This window comes from Myotis brandtii, unplaced genomic scaffold, assembly GCF_000412655.1.
Source record: "Myotis brandtii unplaced genomic scaffold, ASM41265v1 scaffold119, whole genome shotgun sequence".
NCBI classification, from domain to species: Eukaryota; Metazoa; Chordata; class Mammalia; order Chiroptera; family Vespertilionidae; genus Myotis; species Myotis brandtii.
In genome coordinates this window covers 998666-1015425 of record NW_005354132.1, presented here as the reverse complement: position 1 = coordinate 1015425, position 16760 = coordinate 998666, and the positions used below count along the sequence as shown (strand labels likewise).

At 48.2% G+C, this 16760-nt stretch overlaps 1 long non-coding RNA gene across 1 annotated transcript; it reads right to left on the bottom strand.

Moving 5' to 3' along the window:
• Positions 1 to 13137: 13137 nt before the first annotated feature.
• LOC106724293 lies at positions 13138 to 16302 on the bottom strand. Its single transcript, XR_001360047.1, has 3 exons — positions 15824 to 16302; positions 14901 to 15027; positions 13138 to 13413 (listed from the first exon to the last, which is right to left on the bottom strand). It is a non-coding gene; the product is annotated as an uncharacterized LOC106724293 (long non-coding RNA).
• Between the last annotated feature and the right edge of the window lie 458 nt (positions 16303 to 16760).

The window sequence follows — 16760 nt, the reverse complement described above, 5'->3', positions numbered from 1 at the left end:
GAGGCGGGGGGCACACAAAGAGGTCAAAGCAGGGCGTAGACAGAAAGAGAGGCAGGACCTAAGCACATGCCTTTATTAAGGTTCAGGGCTGGAGTGCTTTGGGTTTCCCAGCCTGGGGCCAGGTTGGTCCATTTAAACATAAGAGAGGGCTTTTGGTAAGCCCCATGGGAGTCTTCTCTAAAGGGCACACAAAGCAGAGGTTCTGGAGGGCAGAGGGAACTGTTGGAAAAGTTATGTAAATATTACAATATCAGCGACTTACATTTGCTGTGACTCTGCGGGCTGCTATCTCGGGTATGCACTTGTATGAGAGGGCTAGTGTCCGTTTAAGGCTCCTGCAGGCTGCCTGACCAAGCAAAATGAATGCTGAGGCAGCAATGCTATGGAGTAGCCCAGCTAAACTCTCAACAGTAGGAAACGGGCAAGTGCAGCAGCCCTGGTGTGAGGAGGGAGCAGTGGCCAAGCGCTCAGACTCCAGGGATAAGGGTTCGAGTCATGCTTCCACGTAGGCCGTGAAGAGCAGCAGAGGTACTCGCTGAAAGTGAGGGACTTTATAGTGACAGTAGAGGAGGGGACAGGTAAATGTCGGCAGTAGTCCTCCCAAAGCCAGCTGTGTGTGCATGTGTGTGGAGGAAAATGGAGGAGGGGGACTGTGAAAATCATTCCACTGGTCTCCTTCTTCCAAGTTTCCCCCCCAAAGAGGTGCTCACTAGAATCCTAGTGGAACTTTTCCTAGAGTTTATGTGAAGAAATGGATCCAAGCAAGTCTGCTAAGACGTGCTGCCCAGATCCCCTTTCAGGAATAGAGAACCGGTTCCCCCAGCTGCTAAAGACAGCCGTCCGCTGTCAGCTCTTCTGGGGGATGTTAGCAGCCATGGAAACCTGCCTCCTCCAAGGTCATGCCTCCTTCTGGGGGTCCCACATGCAACGACTTATCATCATGGGAGTCCACTCACCTCAAGCAGGATAACTCCGAACGGCCATCCAGCTCCAGAACTTTCTGTGAGGTCCATGAGGCTTTGGTTGGGCCTGCATCACATCTTAACATCTTTTGTCCAATCTTGTTTTTGTCCTCTCTTCTGCATTTGAGAGCAATTCCTAAAGGGCATCTGTGTCTCCTGGTCTGCTTTTTGGGAAACTCTTCTGCAATACCTTGCCTTGCAAATGCCACCACTATCACCATAGCTGGAACTCTCTCTCTCCTCGCCACTACTCCACGTTCTTTGCTGCCTCTACAGTTGACAGGCAAATACTTTTGTTCAACATTGTAATTTATTGTGTGGCTAGCCCTGTGTTTTGGGGCCTTGCTCATAATGTCATCAGTCCTACAGGCTTCCCCGATTAGCCTTTCTTCATTCTCATCCACCTTTATACTGTGGGCTCCAAGGCCCCTCCCTCTACTGTTCCATACCCCTATGTCATTCCGTGATCTGTTTATGGATCTGAATTTCTCCCTCCTCAGTGAACTCCTGGCTGATGAGGACAGGACCATGGCATTTTCTCCTTTCCAGCCGTAGGACCTTGCCTGGCATCACAGGCTCTCAATCCATGTTGATGCATTTGCTTTTTACTGCTGGTAATCATTGTCTAATTATTCTTGGGTGTGTACCTGTTTATCTAATTTAAAAGAAAGCTTCCTGAAATCGCAGGAAGGGACCTTTTTATTTAAAAGTTCCTTTTCTTCTCTTTCTGTGGAGCTTGGTGATCTAAGGTTTTCCTCTTTTCCCAATAGGGACTTGGTAAATGCGAAGGGACTCCCAGAAACAGCCGAGCTTAGCCCCAGGCGAAAACTGCGAAGTAGCAAACGTTTGTCTTCAGTTCTCTAGCATCTCTTTCCCGTGTTTTCCCCATTACCTCAGCTATTTTATTCTCTTCATAAAACTTAGCTCTAGGAAAAGGACTAATTTATAGTCTCCGCCTGGAGTATTTGCATTTTTGGCCCCATTTTTGATTCAGGAAAGAAAGGGCTCTATAGAAGGTCCAGCCAACTCTGTTCCTTCTCTTCAGAGCATCTATTTTTGTTTTAAAGTTGATCAAGTTCATTCATATATCAGGACCCACAACATGGGGGCCGCCCCAGTGGCTGGGCCATATCATCAACTTAAACCTAAATCAGCCTGCGCCAGAGGAAAAGGCCTCCTTGTAGGAAGCCGAACACCAATCACAATCCTCAGACTCAGCTTTAGCTTACCTCACCCTAGAAACAGAACCTGCTTGCCTCCTACCTCCTAGCCAGCTAGGCCCTGTCTCCACATTGCCTTTTCTAACGCTCTACACAACTCACTCCTGCCCGAAGTCCCTGGGGAAGAGTTGGCCACACTGGTGAAGCTCTCTACTCCCCCAATCCATTGATTGTGTTCTTTTTGAATTAATAGGAAGTCACTTCTTTTTCTTAAAAATTGTTTTTATTGATTTGAGAGAGAGAGAGAGAGAGAGAGAGAGAGATCCACTGTTCCACCCATTTATGCATTTATTGGTTGACTTGTGTATGTGCCCTGACCGGGGATCGAACCCATAAACTAGGCATATGGGGACAATGCTCCAACCAACTGACCTACCTGGCCAGGGCTGTTTTCTTTTGAATAAAGGTCACCAAACTCATTACTAAGTTGTTTTAGTTTTGTCATTTGACAGATTACATACTCAATAAATAGTGTAATTATTTTCTTAATATCTTAATTTCTTAATTTGCCCCTTCTACTATATACTCAATGAGTGTGGGGACCCCTTTTTTGTTTGTTTTAAGCATTATATTTCAGCACCCTGCATAGAGCCTGGCACACTGTAATTCATAATAATGTTTAATATAAATTTTATAAATATATAAACATGTGTAATTTATAATAGTCTGGTCATTGAGAAGGTGTGTTAGGGTAGGAGGAGAAGCTCTACCCATAGTTTCCCACTGACCTTGCATCTCTGGCTCTCACCCTTCATGTCTAATCCAGGGTTGGTCCCCACTATTTCTGACCAGGGCCTTTCACTTTGACAGTAGCTCGGGGAAGGACAAGAGAAAGAGTGGGCAGAGTCGGAGAGACTGAAGAGTGAGGTGTACCCATAGCCTGTGTGGCCATGAGTAGAACGCACCTGTTAAAATTGTCCAGCGGGGTGAAGAAAGTTAAAGAGACAGCACAGGTGGGGCACTACACTTAGGAAGGGCCTTAGACTTCTAGTTCAAGAAACGGAGACATACCGAAGTCAGGAATTTAAATGAGGACACTTTGCTAGGGCTGCCATAACAAAGGACTACAGACTGAGTGGCTTACACATCAGACATGTATTTTCTCACAGTACTGAAGGCCAGAAGTCCAAGACCAGATTCCTGGCAGGGTAGCTTTTTTGAGGCCTCTCTCCTTGGCTTGAAGGTGGCCAGCTCCCTGTGACTTCAAATACATTTCCTCTGTGCCTAGTTTTATCCTAATTTCCTCTTCTTACAGTCATACTGGATTACAGCCCATCCATATGACATTTTATCTTAATTATTTCTTTAAAGGTCCTATCTCCAAATACAGTCATGTTCTGAGGTATTGGGGGTTAGGACTTCAACATATGAATTTCAGGGAACACGACTCAGCCTGTAACAGTCACCCAGCCAAATAAAGGTCTTGTAGCTCGGGGATTAAATAAGCTATATTTAAAGTCAGAGAGACTAGGGTTGGAATCTGAATTTACACTTACAATTACTTGGGCATGTTATTTAATCTCTTGGAAACGTAGTTTCCTCCTCTGTTAAATGGAAATAAAAATACTTACAGCACCCTGGCCAGTTTGGCTCAGTGGATAGAACGTCGGCTGCAGACCGAAGGGTCCCAGGTTCAATTCTGGTCAAGGGCACGTATCTCAGTTGCAGGTGAGGGCACATGCAGGAGGCAACCAATTTATGTGTCTCTCTCACATTGATGTTTCTCTCTATGTGTCTCTCCTCCTCACTTCCACTCTCTCTAAACATCAATGGAAAAATATCCTCCGGTGAGGATTAGCAACAACAAAAATACTTAGAGCACCAGTGCTATTAGATGAGGTGATGGATGCAACGTAGAATGTTAGGACACAGTAAGTCTGCAGTAAGTAGTGGTAGCTGTTGTTATTATTATATTTGTTGTCAACTGTGGCTAATATGATGTCTATTTACCCAGAGTTGCTGTGAGGATCTTACAAGATGGTGTGTGCTAAGAAGCTGATCCATTGCCCTCCACAGAGCAAGATCTCAAAAAAAGAAAAGGTAGTTGTGCTACAATATTTACAGGATAAGAGCCCAGTTTTCCAAGCACCATATCTTCCTTTTATCCTGCTGAGTAGGTGCTGGATAGGGTCTGATGTAGCAAAACCGTGTGTATAGTTAATAAAATGCCAATTTTCTCATTGGGGCCGTTTTAACCAGAAAAATGCCCATTTTTATGCAGAAGCTCATATTTTAGTTATTAAAACCTGAAATGAAGCTACAGAGGAAAAAACACAACTCATCAAATTCTTCAGCTCCAGGGAGGTGGGACCCCTGTTCTGAATTACAGGGGAAGGAAATGTTCAGGTTCAATGTGGGTGATTAACCGTTTGATACCTTGTCGTGTCCTGACAAGGGCTCCCTCTGTTTTTTTTCACCTGTCGCTACGTCTTGTATGATTAAGAAATGGTGCTGAGTTCTTGTCATCCACCATTAAGGCCTAGTCACAGATAGTTTCCTAACATCTGCTTCTTGCAACCTTCTAATTATCCATAAAGATCTGGCAGAGGGAGCTGACAGTGTATCCGGAACACAGACTATGAATACAAAACAGGGCACTTTGCTTCTAGAGAGAGAGCGAGGCTACAAAACAGGCTCCCGCTAACCTCCTATTTGGAATGCAGCTCCGTTGCCTGTTTAAATCAGAGTTAGGTGTGTGTCTTCTCAATAAAGACTCAATTTTGAAAAGCATCTTTTGACAAAATGAATGTAGGTCAGGAATGCGGAAATGGCGCCGTGTCAGAACTTGCTGTCGGTTGCTGCTCCATTATCCTCCTTACCATCCAGCCAGACACTGTTGCTTTGCAGCCGTATCTGCAGGCTTTGAGCTGTCCCTGCCTTGGTGGGAACTCTTGCCTGAGCCAGACACTGGCTTCTAGCAGCGTCAACTCCTCGCCTCCTGCTGCTTGCTTCTTATAGAGGGTGCCTTTCTTGCCCACCCACCTGCCTGGCTTTCTGGCTTATTGTCTCACCTTGACTCTGAGAAATTCATCTTTCTGTACCCTTATCTTGCGTGCATTTGGTCTGCTGACCCACTAATTCATTCTGATTAATGATCACAATGTGTCTTCCTGGGGCCTACTCTCTAACATCCACTTACTTGGACCCAGGAATGGTCTGCTTACTCTGCCCTTTGCTTCTGTCGGCCCATTTGGTTTTAGGCCCCACTCAGTGGAAGCTGCTGGTCCTTTTGGGTCTTGTCATCTCTGGGCCATGACCTCACAGTCTTGCCTCAGCTTTCCTGGTCCTGTTGTCTTTCATTTTCTCTATGTCCCGCATATACTATAAATATGCATGTTCCTATTTATCATGCACCAAGGACTTTTTGGATCTACAATGACCTTGAGAGGGAGGGACTATGATTTGCTTTGTAACTTTTTGTAAACTGAAGTGCACATAGGTTTACTGTTTTACCTAAGGACACAGACTGGATGGATTTGAACCCAAATTTCTTCTGCCTCAGCTTTGAGTTCTTTCCACCCAGTCACTGACTTCATGATCCAACATGTTACTGCTTGGAATAGTCATTTATCAGTGGCATTCATGTCTACAGTACACACTGAAAAAGTAGCTCACTGTTAAAAGTGTACTTTTAAAATATATATTACATTGAATAATTTTAAAACTGTAATCAACTCTACAGTTTCCATTTCACCAAAAATAAAGTGAGGCCTTGAGTTTCAGGGTGTTAACAAGTCCACACGGGAAGTCAGCAAGAGAGGAGGAGGTTCCGAGCACAGCACTGTTAACAGTGGCTTATTGAAAACAACAGCAGACTCAGGCAACAGAGCAAGGTCGGTTCCTGGCCCAGAATCTTGATCTTTAGTAACTTACTTGACTTCTCTCTTTCTTCATCTTGAAAACTGCTCACTAAGGTGAGCTCTGAGTGTTCTGGCCGCCAGAGTCTACTCATGGCTACTTGTTCCAGATGGACAATCACCAGCCAAGACACCTGAAGGTGCTTCATGTCAGTCCCTCTGTCACAGAGATTTCACTTCTAAGTAACCTACCTCTTAATTTAGGCATTGGGGTACTATTACCATCCTCAACTGCAGTGACTTCTCTGAGTAGGGGTCACCTGGGCCATTTTCATGTCCAGGAAAGACCCCAACTTCCTCATCACATGTCAGAACCTGGGCTGCCATGACAGCCCCAAACCACTCCCCTGCCCTCGGGGCCACTCATGTGTCCCTAGAGTGGCCAAGACACCAGGGACTTGGAAGAAAAGCAAGAGGAAGCAGAGCAGAGCCAAGCGGAGACATGGGCCCTGGCCTTCTTGGGGACTGAGCCAGCGGTGGAGGGGTAACTGGGCTTTGAATCTCCAGCGCTCTAGTTCTTTCTATTCAGCGTGGTCCCCGCCCCACAGAGGCACCATCTGGGAGCTTGTTAAACCTGAGAATCTAGGGCCCCACCCCACATCTGCTGAATCATTTTTATAAGATTCCCAGGTGACTTGTAAGCACATTTAAGTGAAATAAGCACTGCCCGTTTATGAATCTATAGAAATGTTGAAAACTATCCTCCAAGTGGCAAGAAAGGTTTCATAGAACTCCCTTAGGCGGGTGTGGGGAAGTTGTTGTCGTTGCTGGTTTGGGAGACAGGAAGACATCTGGACCTAATCGCAGTAGATAAAGCAACTTCGCTACTAGCCAGGCCTCCTGGAGGGCAAAGGGGAGTGATGTGGGCTTTGGAGGTGAGCTACTACCAGTTGGATTATAACACAATGCGCCATAATGGTATAGTGATGAAATGTAATTGGCATGGTTATGTTATTAAAATGGACACTTTTGGTCTGAGGCTCTCTTTCTTCATTGAAGGGAAAGGGTCACGGGGTAAGGTCATGAGATAAAAGTTTCTCCTTCGGCCTGTTTTGTGTCCAGATTCAGGGGCTGAGTTCCCCAGTGCCAGCAGCTGCCAGGGGAGCGGTCTCCAGCCACAGCCCTCATACCTTAGATCGGCTGGATGCTCTAGGAGGGAGAGGTGAGCTGAGAACCAGGGCTTGAGGGTCCAAGTGGCTCAGTTACCCCCACTCTGGTCTCTGGAAGCTCTTGGGGGTGAGCGCCAGCCTGGGGATGGCATGCCTGGCGTCAGAGCTGCCCCGACCTTTGCAAGCTCTTTAATGGGACCAGCAGGCACGGCTTCAGCTCAGAGCTGCTCCTCAAGCCTCAGACACTGGCTTCGGGCATGGGGAACAGCCTCCCTCACTGATCACCTGTTTCCTATTTCTTGATTTATTTCTCTTGATTGTTCCACTTTCTTGGGAGCATGAAAGTTTTTTTCTTTATTAGCTCTTCATCAGTTTCTTTTGCACAAGCACTTTCCACCTGTCCCTGGAAAAACGTAGTAAAATTTGAAATGGCACTTATCCTGGGAAAATGGTTATTTCTGATTTACGCCATGCCTATTTTTAAAAAAGTCCTCAAGGCTCAGAGTATGACACATACTGAATATGAAGCTGAAAAATAAAAACTCACCTAAAATGAAGGTGATGGGAAGAGGAGATAATTATTCTAAAGCTAAGAATAATTGTGACTAAATTGTACAGTAAATTGAACACTGAGTTGCTGGCTGCCAAAGATGTATATATAGTTACTAATTTCTGGCCGGTGGATAGTAGACAAGCTTCTCAAAGATACTTTTTCTTGATACCAAGGTTACAATAATAAATAATATATATATATATATATATATATTTGTTAAATAATATATATATATATATATTTTTGTTTGTTAATCCTTACCTGAGGATATTTTTTTCATTGACTTTTAGAGACAGTGAAAGGGAAGAGAGAGAGAAAAAAATTGATGTGAGGGAGACACATGGATTGGTTGCCTCCCACACGTGCCCCGATTGGGGCTGGGGATTGAACCTGCAACTGGTGTACGTGCCCTTGACTGGGAATCAAGCCCACTGAACCACACTGGCCAGGGCTAAATAATATGTTTTGAGTACTTAGAGTCTACTAAGCACTTGTAAAGCCCTTTACATGTATTATTTTACCTATACTGATACCATCATTAAAAGATAGCCCTGCTAGCATGGCTCAGTGGTTGAGCATTGACCTATGAACCAGGAGGTCATGGTTTGATCCCTAGTCAGGGCACATGTCCCAGTTGTAGCTCAATTCTCAGTAGGGGATGTGCAGGAGGCAGCCAATCAATGATTCTCTCTCATCATTGGTATTTCTATCTCTCTATCCCCCTCTCTGAAATCAATAAGGGGATAGAGAGATATTTTTTAAATATATTTTTAAAAAAAGGTAGGATAGAGTAACAGTCCCATGTGTGAACTCCATAGGGGAGAGCCTGGGTTTGGATCTCATCTCGGCTGCTCACGAACTATGTGACCTTCGGCAAGTCCCTTATTCTCCGTTCGTGTCAGTTCTATCACTCATAAAACTTGAGTATCAGTCATACCTTATCAGGTGATTGGGAGCATTAAATGGCTTAATATTCACAAAGCAGTGTCTGGTCCTTCGTAAGTACTTGTAATTATTACCATTATTTCCCCTTGACAGATAAGGAAATTGGGTCTTAGAGTGGTTAAGTGGCTGGCCCAAAGTCCCCTGGCCAGATCAAATTGGCACCAGATCTAATTTGTTCCCTCTTAACCATTTTACACCCTGACTCCAAAACTGTTGGCTGGGCTGCGGGCAATGCACTTGGGTGCAAATAAGGAATCAGTATTAGCCTTGAGCAGTCAATGTTTGATTACCTTCATGGGTGAGAATTTCTCCACTATAGATTATCGTTGGGGAGAACTTCTCCCAGGTTTACAGCTTGGTGAGTCCTCTGGAACAGTATCTACTTTCAATTTGACTTTAGGTTAACTTCAAATAATGAGGGAGTTGTATTGCAAATCTTAGCGTGTATTTGTTGATCTATGGATTCTATTTATATTTATTCTTAGCCACCAATTCTTAATTCTTCCCATATACAGTTCAACATAGCAGAAATATAGGTCAGTGTCTACCCAATTGCTACTATATTTAAAGTTTACTTCGATACCACATACCCCAGGGAGCTGCTTGCCTTGTTATTTTGCATGATCTCAGGATTCATAGGTCTCAGGCTTGCCTAGTGACACTTGAGACCAAAGTTGGGTGTAATCCCCCTACTGCCCACCAGGTGTCCCACCCAGACCTGCTATCTGACATGCAGTCAGGAAAAGGGCCTTCTTCACTCTTGGAAAGGGAAAAAGGAATAAAAGGGGGAGTGAAGGGGTTGAAGGGAAGGGGGAGGGTGATTGTGACAACACTTTCAGATTCTGCTTCTTGCCTCCAGGCAAAGGGACTTTTTCAGAATTGTTTTTCTTTGATGCATAGGTGTCTTTCTCCAGAAAGCCTGGTCAGTTCCCTGCAATTTAGAAAGCTTTTATTTCCTCTAATAAGTGGTGTCTGGCAGGCCCTTTCATCACTGAGCTTGGGGTTGGGGCTGCTGTCTGCATCCCCTTCCTTTTGCCTGAAAGCCCCTGACAGCCTCCCAATCCTCTATGGGTTCTCCTTCCTCCAGCTTCTGATTGAAAAAGCCATATGGGCGTGGCCGGTGTGGCTCAGTGGTTGAGCATTGATCCATGCACCAAGAGGTCCCCAGTTCGATTCCCGGTTGGGGCACATGTCTTGATCCCCAGTAGGGGGCGTGCAGGAGACAGCTGATGGATGTTTTTTTCTCAGCCGTGTTTCTCTCTCTCCCTCTCCCTTCCTCTCTCTAAAAAAAATCAATAAACATGTTTTTTAAAAAGAAAGACAAAGCCATATGGAAGGTATGGAGCTAGCTGGCTCATCTGATTCCTCAGTACCTCCTTAACTAGGGAGGTCAAGGACAGGAAACAATGTGTGGTTGGGGCACTAACCAGCTGTCTTGGAAATAGTAAACTATTTCTCCTATGATAGTACTATTACTAAGACAGAAATACTTCCTCCCCACCCTCCGTTAAGGTTGTCATTTGCTTCTCCTGGTGGGAAGAGGAAGGGAATTTGGATCCACTGACTTTTAAAACCTGGGGACATTTTAAATTCCAGAAGACATGTTATTCTTTGCAGGTGGTTGGCTCCTTGTCTGCCATCAGTCCTCCCTCCCCTCTTCCTTTCTGTTGAAGGACCTCCTGCGATTGGAAAAGCTGGGCTTGGGATCAGGGTGAGAGGGAACTCTGATTGAAAAAGCCATATGGGCGTGGCCGGGGTGGCTCATGTGGTTTTGCTCTTGGACATTGCGGTCTGCACTGGGGCTCTCTGCAGGCCCTTGTCCATCACTGTTGTCACCCCAACAGACCTTAGACATTGACCATAGACCTGAGGCTCCAGATGGAGGCAGTGCTCTGAGTGGCCTGGAAACCAGTGCCCTGACTGTCCGTTGCCTGTGATTACAGCTCCACTGGAGGCCCGTGCGGAATGTGGACTCGATGTCTTCATTCAGCACCGGTTTTAGAAGCTTCACTGTGGGCTGTTTCCCTAGTAAAGGACCTTGATCACAAAGACCAGAATACAGTCCTAGGAGCCTGTCTAGCTTCTGTACCCACAGCCTCATTATATTCATGGCTTTTAATATTCGGAGAGCCTTTTGCCAATACACATTTTCTCCTGAAGTGGGAACCCGGAGCCCAGACGCGATGTATTATTGATAGGGTTGTAATTCACTCCTCTGGGCTTGTATCTACAGTGTATACCATTAGCACAAAATATTAAATTACCAGCCGTTGTGTATGTTTGTCTATTCAGGTTTGGCTCAATGATATTTGCCTTTCGCCTCAATAAAAGATCATGCATAAAGGAAGCAGGGCGATCTTATTTGTTGTTGTTGTTGCAAGAGAATTTTGATGAAATCATTTTCTTGGTCCCGTGTTTTGGCGGGCCGTGCTTTGCCATAAAGATATGAGACATAAAACAGTGGGGGTTGGATGGGGAAGGGGGTTGGGGCCATTTATTCCAGCGCTCAACACACACCAGCTTCCCTGGCCGCCCGCTCTGGGCTGCACTCGGGGTTGTCTCCCTTGCAACGGGGCGGGAGACAGTGGGCGGTGGGCAGTCCAGAACAGGAGCCAGAAATACAAGCCACATATCCTGCTGTATAGATGGCACTGCAGTGGATTTGGGGTGTGGGAGCCCACCAGCGCGTCAGGTACAGCCCCCTGTAGTCCTAGTGGCATGTCCTGGCTAGCCTCTGACAGTTAGCCCTCAGGTCACCATTGCTGGGTCCAGCCCCACCCGAGCCAGGTCGTGTCTCTCTCTCTCTCTCTCTCTCTCTCTCTCTCTCTCTCTCTCACACACACACACACACACACACACACTTCTTCCATTAAAAAGACTCCAGGTCATAGGGCTCAGATCAGGCTGCCAATGGAAGTGCTGCCTCCCTTCTGCTTTGTGCCTTTGGGTTCCTGCAGAGCCCCAAATGAAGGGTGTGTGCTGATTAGTTACCTAAGTACTCCAGCCCCCTCCCAACCCCCTTTACTGCATCATTTTTATGGGTAAACATTTTTAAAAAATATATTTTTATTGATTTCAGAGAGGAAGGGAGAGGGGGAGAGAGATAGCAACATCAATGATGAGTATCATTGATCGGCTGCCTCCTGCACTCCCCACACTGGGGATCAAGCCCCCAACCCAGGAATCGAACGTGACCTCCTGGTTCATAGGTCATGCTCAACCACTGAGACATACCGGCAAGGCCGGGTAAACATTTATTTTTTTAATGCCCGTGGCTTGTCCTTCTCACCCTTTTGTTATCCGTGGGCCTCTGAATGAACGGGTGAGGGTGACAGGGACAGGTTTTGAATCTGTGTTAACTTGAAGAAGAAAAACATTTTGGAGAAATGCTTTTTCTTATTGGCTCCGACATCGGTCTGGGAGCCTTTAATTCCTCAGGGAAAGAGTCCCAGGGAGGAGGGGGGGAGGGTAGAGGGGCCCCTCTCCTCAGAGGTCACTGGCTGGGGGAGGGACTCAGATACCCAAGTGACAGGTTATGCCCCCACAAAGCCGGAATCTCCTTAATAGGGAGCTCCTAAGAAAAACACCCTTTGCCAGGCCAGGGGGCTCTATTGAGTTTTGCCGCCTGGGGCACATTCTGGAGGCGAAAACCGGTTTTTCTGAAGACTCAGCAGGGCCAGGCTTTGTTCAGAGCTTGCCTCCTTAGCCAGACTGGCTCCTTGAAGGAGACCCTGTTTACCTAAGGAAAGGGCAATTAAGAGAAAGCCTTGGGCATCCCCCCTCCATAACTGCGGGCTTCCTTAGGACTTAGGGGCCTCCCCTACCCCGCCCCCCCCCCTTCAACCTCCCCACAACCTTCTCCTTCCCTAAAGGAGAGAGGTGGAGTTTTTTAAAAAAATCACACAGGCTTGTAAAGCCACGGAAATCAGTGTCAAATCCATCAAAGCAAATCACAGGCCCTGACAGGTGAGGCGTATTATTTGTGTTTTTCCTCCCAGATTTCTACCGAGCCTGGTGTGTTCAGCATGTATCGTGGGGAGACGAGACCCATATAAAGGCAATTACGATTGATAAAGGATTAATGTTGGATCTGGCATTTTTTTGTGTGTGTCAAATGTGTTCAAGCATGTTAATCTTTGCAGAATTGACACCCACTCCCTCCGAGATACATCTTGTACAGCGTCTGAAATATCTGCCACCTGCCTTCACTTAGGTCTTATTTACATTTACTTTGTTACGATGTAAGTGGGTTTAAACACATCTTACGGGAGTTTTCTACCCCATTCTGCAGGTCCTGCTGGCACCGCAGGCGGGGAGGCTGGGGCAGCGGGGCTCCTTGCTGATTGCAAGTCAGGTTCCAGCCACCTGCCTGGAAGTCCAAGGACAGACGGGGCTGATAGATTGTTCCCCCTCAGGCCTCCCCTTTAACCCAAAGGGGAGGTGACTTCGGTCAGGGAGTCAGCATCCAACAGCATGAAGCACAGACGCGGCTTTCCAGCAGACGGACAACTTTTTAATGTTTGTAAGTTACAGAAAACACACATTCCCGTTGCAGGCATTTAGAAGGCGGTTCCTATCTGTGGTGCTGTTCCCAGTCCGCCTACACCCGTCCCCTCTGCAGAAGACACTCGCTCCAGGGTCTCCTCCTCTATCCCATCTCTCCCTGGGGTTCCCTTTTCTAAGTCAGAGCTTTCCCCGCTGCCACTGTTGGGGCTGCTGCGGCTGTGGCGTCAGCTCCATGCCTCCTGAACTTCACTCCACTGAAATCTGGTTGGGTATGAAACAGACTCCGGTGGAATGAAGGACAAGAGAAACATGGATCGTCTGGGGGTCTTTTTCTCAGAGGGTGGGCTGCACGTCATCCCCAGCCTCTGCACGCAGGGTTACTGCCTGGTCACAGGCCTTCGGGATCTTTGACTGGCAGATGTGGGAGATGTGGGGGACCTGGATACGCTCTGCCCTCCCAGGATCACCGCCTTCCACGGGCTGTAGAGAGCAGGCTCAGCAAGCCACCCTGTGTCTGCAGCACCGGTGGACAGTGCTGAGTGCGGACTGGGCTGTGGGGCTGGCATCTGCTGTTTCTCACCCCTGAGGCAGCCATGCAGGCATATCCAGGGGGAACTTCTCTGTCTCCCTCTCTGGGGAGCTGGCCACCTCCCCCCTTTGTCTGTGTCCCCCTGTGTGTGATGTGACTGAGCTCGGTGTGGCAGTCAGGCGTTCTGAAGTTACTTTAGAAAAACCCATCACCTATGGACCTGCTCACCAAGGTGAGGGGATGCAGGGACGGGGCCTCCTCTCCAGAATGCACTGTCCAGTGAGGGTGGACAGCACTTGGCAGGCCCATCTGCCAGCGGGCAATCAGGAGGAGGGGCTGAGGAGCTCGGGAGGGACCAGGACCCCGGCTGGGCTGGGGGTGCGGGCCAGAGGAGGGTGAGACTCCTGGGTCTCGCTGCTGGATGTAGACTTACCCAGGACATCTGCTTTCTGGTGGCCCCACATCCTTTCCTAAGTCTGTTTGGAAATGGCACAACCTCACCTTTTGGAGGCATAGGGTTGGGGGCGGTGGGGAGGGAGGAGATGGCCTGGCTCTCAGAGACTGAATTAACTAGGGCTCTGAGGCCTCCCCACCCTCCGAAGAGAAGTGCCCACGAACCGGTGGCTGTGTGGCTGCTGCCGGGCCTCTTCCTTGCTGTGTTCAGACATGCCCGTGGCTCAGTGCAAACCCCATAAAAGGCTGTTCTCAGCACCAACATGCACACTGGGTAGTTAGGGCAGATCCGCCCTGTTGTTTGGAATACTTTCTTCCTGGGGCTTGTCCTGACCCGATGCTGGGAGGCAGCAGCTTAGAACGTGGCTCCTCCCCTGACATCCACCCTCCCCAGCCCCGGGCATCGGGCCTCTGAAAAAGACTCCTCAGCAAGGGCTGGGGGTCCTAGCCATGGCCGAGGAAGAGCCCCGCTGTCCGTGGGTACTGAGAGGAAGAAGGCTGGCCCATCCTCCTCCACTCGGCCTTCCTCATGAATCCTCAGTTCAGTCATGAGAGAAACGCGGCCTGCTTGTGAATGGTCCACACCACAGAGTCCTGCCATGCCTTTGGCCTATTTTAGAGACCTCCCGTTTGGCTCTGATAAACCATGGCAGGAGAGGGTGGGAGGAAAGAGTTCTGGGATGGGAGGATTCTTTGCATTCTCTTTGGATTTTAGCCCAACTTGGAAGCAAAGGGGCCAGTGTGTCTCCCTGCAGACCCTCCTTACCCCACTCTCATCCTCCCACCATGGATGGCCCACCAGATTCTTCAAGTCCTCGGTGGGAGTGTGCGGAGCGCCTCGCCTTCACGTGGGGTCCTCGGCCTGCAGGATGGGTACTCCGGAGGCCCCGTGTCTGTAAAAGCACGTTGTGAAAGACAATGCAGATAATAGGTAGCACTGGTGTTATTTAGAGACCCCAGACAAAGCAGGCCCTTTCCTAGCGCCCTCCCCTCACCCTGCAGACCTTCAGTGGCTACAGACAGAGCTGTATCAGGAGCCTTGAGCACTCTGGACCCCTCGCCCAGAGTTCAAGATTCTTCTGTCCACCATGCCTTTGCCAACGTGATGCCCCAATGACCTCTCCTTGGCCATTTGCAGAGGAGGGTTTGGGCACAAGAAGCAAATCAGGCAAGTGTTTGGCTTATAGAGTAAGTTCATTCAGTGACTGCTTTCCTGCCCCCAGCTGCCCTCAGGACTTGCCTCAAATGGCTTCCTAATAAAACCAACTTGGACACGAGAAGCAAAGAAGGGAACCAGGTCCTTGATTTCCTGTTAGCACCGCACCTTCCAGCCCAGGACTGAAAAGCCCGCCCACCCCCAGCTCCTCGTGTTGTGTCAATCTCCAGGAATCAGAGCTGCAGTCCTGGTGCCTAACTGCTCAGCACCCCCGTTCCTCGCCAGCTCCTATTATGGGTGAGCTTTATTGCCTGGGATCAGTGGAAATCCCCAAGACAACCCGAGCGAGCTGGAGGTTTGGTTAGAACAGCAGGGTCAGCCACATTCGCCTGGGAGAAGGTGGTGATTCACTTCCAGTGAATGTGGCCTTTTCCACCGTCCATCCTCCGCTCTTCCTGCCCAGTGATTCTGGGGAGGCAGCCTCTCAGCGTTATTTCCCCAAAGCCCCGCAGATCCAGAGATTTCGGACTCACCTGTAGGTATGAGTGTCTGCACCTTCAACACAGCAGGGCCTATTATGAGCTTGATTCGAAACAATCAATAGATTTTTCAAAAGATAACTCAAGCAAAGGGGAGGCTGCAGGCTCACGCGCATGAGAGAAAGAAAAGGAATTCCAAATCTTGGAATGTTCTTCCACTCCTAAGGTTTGAGGACAGGAAATGAGAAAGGAGAACTACTTACTGTATAAAGTGTCCAGTGCTGCAGGCCCGTGCAGAACAGAAATGGCTCCTGAGGGAAGGTAGGGGTGGGTCCCAAAGCCATTCTCTCTTTAGGGAGAAGGCATATGAGAGCAGAGGAAAGTGAGTTGGAGTGGAGGGGGCTAAAGGTAGCTGGAGAAAGACAGTTTGGAATATGGTTGGGGTTCCGTTGAAGTTTTGGAATAGAAGTTGGTAACAGACAATGAAAGAGAGAGAAACTGGTTTTTCCAAGGCGAGGGGGAAGAAGAAGCACTCAGCCCCTTTCAAGGAGGTGGCACTAGTTTCACTCTTTATTTATGCACCTCGCAGCAAAGCTTCGGGTTACCTGCTGGGCCCAACCAATGGAGAGAGGGCCCGGGCTGCTGGCCCCGCCTCTCAGGACCCACACCCCAGGAGGCCCTGAATGGCGAGGCCGCTCTGCAAACTAATGTTACTTTCTTATTGTTCTGGGAACACCAGGAAGGGAGGAAAGGGAGGTGAGGTCTGCATCACTGGGGAGTCTGCAGGTTATCTGAGTGCTGGCCACGGAAGCTTTGGCCTCTGGAAGACCTGCAGGAAAGAAGGGAATGCTGAGATCTTATCTGGGCTGGTAGAAGCGGGAGTAGTTAGTTGCTATTGGATTTAATGTGCAAGAAAGAGAAAAAAAGTCAACTCAGTCTTCTGTGTATATTGGTAGCTTTTTGAGGTCTTCAAGGTTTGCTGGACTTGTCT